This window comes from Catharus ustulatus, chromosome 25 (genome assembly GCF_009819885.2).
Source record: "Catharus ustulatus isolate bCatUst1 chromosome 25, bCatUst1.pri.v2, whole genome shotgun sequence".
Taxonomy (NCBI): Eukaryota; Metazoa; Chordata; class Aves; order Passeriformes; family Turdidae; genus Catharus; species Catharus ustulatus.
This window is the reverse complement of record NC_046245.1, coordinates 1,534,405-1,540,404: the sequence shown is the minus strand read 5'-3', so window position 1 is coordinate 1,540,404 and position 6,000 is coordinate 1,534,405.

The following is a 6,000-nucleotide window of genomic DNA, read 5'->3' as shown; positions in this document are numbered from 1 at the left end:
ATCCCTCATGTTATTTTAAGAGAGCTCATTTTTCCCAGTAGGGAAGCCTTCCTCCATCAGGAAACAAATCCCAAAAATCCTCCTCTCTGTTATCACACTGATCTTCTTTCAAGATGAATTTGTGAACCTTTGAGAGAGAATTTACTGCTGGAGAAAAGCAGGAAAAATGCAAAGTATTGTTTGTTCCTGCATACTGAGAGTTTTTCACTCTATTTTTAAGAGAGAGGAATGGTTGGCATGCACATGTATGCAAAAGAAAAGGGGATGAAACACCAGCACTGGGGAGTCTGAGGAGGGGAAGTGTGGGATTTTGTGATTTATTTTCCTTTTTTCTGCTGGTGTTGTCTCTCCCAGAGGTGATGGGGAAGCTGCTCCTGGGGAATCACTGCAGGGACTCCAGGGCTGCTGAATCACGGCCTGGGCCATGGTTTTGGTGGCCCATGGTTTTGGTGGCCCATTTTTGTTCCCCTGCTCTAACACAGCTGTGGGGTTTTCCCCCTTGACTGTCAGCAGAATCCAGCTGAAAGGAGAAGAGCAGAAAGCTCGGACAAAACCAGCCTTAAACTCAATCCCCACAGGCAGGACCCCACCTTTCCCTGGGACCCCACACAGGGACAGGTTTGGTTTCTTTTGCATTAATTTAAACCTGCCAGGGGACAATAAATCTTCAGTGCCAAGACCCAGATGGCTGCTGAAGCTCCATCAGGGTGTGGAAGCCGATGTGTGAGGTTGGTTTGTGCAACCCTGGATGCTCAAATCCTGGAGCTAATCCTGATCCCTCCAGGGCAGGATGCAGCCCCAGGCTCTCCCTGCAGTGCAAGGGCTAAACTCAGCTTAGGAGTTTAGGGGTTGGTGTTTTTATGGGATAGATGGCAGAGGGGCTTGGAAAAGAACAAACAGATCAGAATAGAACAGAATAGAACAGATCAGAAGAAACAGAACAGATCAGAAAAAACAGAACAGATCAGAAGAAACAGAAGAAACAGAACAAACAGAACAGAATAAACAGAACAGAACAGATCAGAATAGAACAGAATAGAACAGATCAGAAGAAACAGAACAGATCAGAAGAAACAGAACACAACAAACAGAACAAACAGAACAGAGCAAACAGAGTCATCAGGCTGGAAAATCAAGATCATCGAGCCCAACTCAACCGTAACACCTCAACTAACCCATGGCACCACATCCAATCTTTTTTTTCAACACATCCAGGGATGGCGATTCCACCACTATAGGTTTCTCTGTTTTTTGGTCCCTGGTTGATTTCAAAAGGACCAGAGAGTGCTAACATGTAGCTCTCTCTCAGAAACCCATATTTCATCAGCTGAGAAAGACCGTAGGCCACGCTTGACGATTTCCACACGAGTTTATTTCATGTGAAAGGGGGTCAGGCAGGATTCTCTCAGAACAAAGGGCAGACACCTGTATTTATAGATTCAGGAAGGATCCAACTACAACCAATAGAAGATTATACAAAGAACAGAAACTTACCAATACACATCCTAATTTCTAACCAATTATCTGTTAGGAGAGTGACCAAATTCCTAAGGCATCTGGTTCAGCCTTGGTATCTAGGATACCTTATCTATTACAGCAAATTCCAAGGGCCAGGAGAAGATGGCTTTGGAGAAATTGTATCATCCACACACCACCTCCCCGGGCAGACAATTCCATCATTTTACCCCTCTTCCAGTAAAAAAATAAAAAACTTTTTTGCCAACATCCAACCTCGGGGACGCGCCCGAGGAGTTGGAGCGGAGTTCGGAGCCTCTTTCCACTCTGCGCAGGATTTCCAAACTCCTCTTGCTTTGGGGCACCAGACTGTCCATGAAGTCACCTCTGACATCCCAAATTATGACTGTGGAGCAGTTCCTCCATCCCTCTGTGGAAGGAGGGGCTGTGTTTGGGTTGGCAGCAGCGTCAGGCGGCCGTGCCCGTTCCGCAGAGGAAACTCAGCGTGCGCAGGGCGATTCTCTGCCTTCGCTGTGTTTACCTGCGTTTCCTCTGCCTCGTCAGAGATCTTGACGGTGCAGTTTCGCTGTGACTCAGCCCTGCTGAGCGCTGTGGAAAGGCGGTGGCTGCGCTACTACAGCGAGATTCATGAATGAAGAAAACACCTTTTTCCTAAAGAGTGTCCGGGCGGCGTGGGCGGAGCGCTGAACCTTTAGGAAACAGCTTTCGTCCTTGCCAAGAAGATCAATTCAGGAAGGAGAACGTGTTACTCAAAAGCCACTTTTGTGTGTTTTTTTTTTTTTTTTTTTACCCCACCTCCCACAAAGTTGTGACAGCGGCGGGTTCGCAGGAGCAGCCAGCGCTGTTTCTGCGCTAAAATCAGCCCTGGGCACACACTCGGTCCCCCGATGTGCCAGGAGGAAAGGCTGGTCCTGGACATGGTCCTGGACATGGTCCTGGCAGCTTTGGGGTCGGATGTGCTCAGGGTCCCGTTCCTGGAGCAGGGTGGCACCTCACCTGATAATTGATGAGGCTTTTCTTATCTTGGCAAGGATTGACGGGACAAATTTTTAGGGGTTTTTTTGCCTTCTTGGTTCTCTGCATTGCTTTTGGGCAGAGGGATGTGTGTAGCACCATCCCTGGAGGGGTTTTAGCATCCCTGGAGAGGTTTTATCATCCCCGGAGTGGCTTTACCATCCCTGCAGAGGTTTTACCATCCCTGGAGAGATTTAACCATCCCAGGAGGGGTTTCACTATCCCTGGAGGGATTTAACCATCCCTGGAGAGATTTAACCACCCCTGGAGGGATTTTACCATCCCTGCAGAGGTTTTACCATCCCTGGAGAGATTTTAATCATCCCCGGAGGGGTTTCACCATCCCTGGAGGCATTTAACCATCCCTGCAGAGGTTTTACCATCCCTGGAGTGGTTTTACCATCCCTGGAGTGGTTTTACCATCCCTGGAGTGGTTTTACCATCCCTGGAGTGGTTTTACCATCCCTGGAGTGGTTTCACCATCCCTGGAGAGATTTAACCACCCCTGGAGGGATTTTACCATCCCTGGAGTGGTTTTATCATCCCTGCAGAAGTTTTACCATCCCTGGAGAGGTTTAACCATCATTGCAGAGGTTTTACCATCCCTGCAGAGGTTTTACCATCCCTGCAGAGGTTTCACCATCCCTGCAGAGGTTTCACCATCCCTAGAGGGATTTCACCATCCCTGGAGGTGTCCAAGGCACACCTGGACGTGGCACTCAGTGCTCTGGTCTGGTGACAGGGCAGGGATCAGTCCCAGCTTGGACTGGATGATCTCAGAGGTCTTTCCCAGCCTGATCTGTGATTCTGATTTTCTGCCCCGTCTCCTCCAGACGTAACTTGGAGGATCCCCTCCATTTCCAGGCTGTCACTGTGGTGCTGCTCTTTCTTTCCCTTTCAGAAATTCCCCATTTCTCCTCCCTACAGATCTGGACAAGCTGCTGTAGGTGACGCTGGTGGGGGAAGTGGGGACTTGGTGGCCTTTCCTTGACCCCGTGTTTGAAGTGCTGGCCCTGCTCTCTCAGCAGCCCAGTGCTGGTGACTAACAGTTCCTGATGAAGCACCAATTGCTCTGCTTTGTGCTTTTTGTCAAGAATTTTTCACATTTCACATGTGGAAACCCGGTGAGAACTGGTGGCGTGACTCACGCCGAGGTCAACAGGTAAATCCCAAATTGTTCTTCGGAAATTTGAGCAATGTCACCGCTTTATCTTCTCCAGAAATGGTTTATTAATCATGAATTGGTGTCATCAGGACTTCACTGCCAATGTGACACAGACACAGTTACATAAGAAGTTCTTAGAAGGTCCAGAACTTCCACGTGATGTAAATTGAGCTGGAACTCTCTGGAATTGCCACATGAAAAGAACCAAGTGATGGAAACTGCAGGTTCAGTTTTGGTGATAAACTTCACTGAGAAATATTTGCTCTTTTAAATTGCACACATAAACCTCCCAATATTTGCAATTCTGTGATGAAATAATATCCAAATTTAATATTCCTGCCTGGAATTCCTGCAATTCTGCCAACCTGGAAGAGCGAGCTGGGCTTTATTCCCTATTTTCTGTGAGTTTTGCCATTTAAGCCCCTCTCTGAGTCGTGGGTGAGGTCACTGATGCTGCCATCATCCACACAGGGCTTTTCCCACTCCACAAAGCAAACAGGGCTGTTGTTATATTTCATCTCTTTTATTCTGAAATCAGCAGTTGACAGGAATTTTGTGATGCTCACCATCCTTACAGAAACCAATTTGGAATTTGGAGTCTCAGGAGTGGGGACTGTGTGCCCCAAGTGAACTTTCCTCAAATGAATTTCTTTGCAGACAACTAAAAAGTGTAAAAAGTTGCAAAAAAAATCCCTGAATATATAATCCTGTGCCCCAAATATCACTTGCACTGCCTTCTAAAATTGTTTTTAGCCTTCTACAGAATTTTGAGCAACTCCTGCCCTGAGCAGCTCATTGCACAAGTGCTGCTTTGAGGAGCTTCTTTTTTCTAGTTCTGGTATTACTTGGGGTGGGGAGAGGAGGGGGATGTGTGGATCTGCTGGTGAATATTGACTTTGTCATGATTTATCACCAAAACTCTGACCAACAACACAAACCCAGCCTATTCATAGCGCTCAGGGGTCACAAGACAGAAACTCCTTATCACGGTTTGGGAAATCAGAGGAGGCCAAGGCGCTGCTCGGAAGCTCTGGGCTGAATTTCAGAGCCAGCTCCACTCATTTTTGGGTTTTGGGGTGGTTTTTTGTGCAGAGGGTTTGGAAATCCTGGGTTTTCTTTGTCCCCCCACAAAGTGCAGCGGGGATGGGGATGGTGGCTCGAGGGATGCTGCAGCACCCCTGGTGCTGCCAGGGGATTTTCCACCTGCTCCTGCTGTGTCTTTCTGCTCCAGAAGCTTTGCTGTGGTTTTTTCTGATTAAAAATGACCCACCAGAGGAGCTTTGCTGAGGTTTCAGAGGGTTTTAAAAGTGTTCAGATCTTCCTGCTCTTTCTATCTTTTTTTTTTGATTTTTTTTTTTTTGATAGAAAGAACAGCTGATCCAACCTCCTTCTCCTAACAGATATCTTAATGTGGACACCCAAAGAAAATCATGGAATCACAGAGTGCTGTGAGTGTGAAAGGACTGCAAAAGATCATTTATTTCCACTCCCCTGCCTTGGGAGCAGAGATTGAGTTCTAAAAGCAGTGGAGTTCAACTGAAATCCTTCTGCTCTCCATGGGGGCTCAGAGTCAGCTCCATCGTGCTCAGCACTGCTCTCCTCGAGTTTCTTCACTGATTTCCCTGGGATTTATTTTTCTGTGGAAGCCTGAGGAAGATTTACTTCATTAACACATCAGGCATTTATGCCTTTGTTTGGTTTTTGCTTCCCTGTCACTTTTGAGGACTGTAAATAGGAAGTGGAAGATGAAGTTGAATGGTGGAAAACCCCTTTCACTGTTTAAAAATAAGAAGACGAAAATAAAAAAAAAAAAAAGAAGAGAAAACATGATCTGAAGGAAACTTCTTCTGCTGTCGGGAAGGGAGGCATGGGAACTTCATCCCTGCTCCTCAGCAGTGTCTGCTGAAAATAAAGCCAAATGCAGAGCCCAAATCCTCACAGTGGCCCTGATTTACAGGGATGGCCAAAGGTTGTGCAGGGAGGAAATGCTTGGTGTTTTCCAGAACCTTCAGGGGACAGAGGGCTGAGCTGGTGATCCCAGCATCAGGCAGAGCAATCCAGGGGAATGGAGAAACTTCTGGAAAAATCAACCTTGCGTCAGGACACGATTTTCCAGGGATTTACACCCAGAGGTGTGGATGGTACAAGCCCTCCAAAGCCACCTTCCCCTGGCCCCTGGAACTTGCTATAATAGATAAGGTATCCTAGATACCAAGGCTGAGCCAAATTCCTTAAGAATTTGGTCACTCTCTAACACCTTGGAAGAAAATTGGTTAGAAATTAGTTTGTGTGATTGGCCAGTTCACCTTTAGAACTTCTCACTTAGATTGGATGCTGTTCTTTGT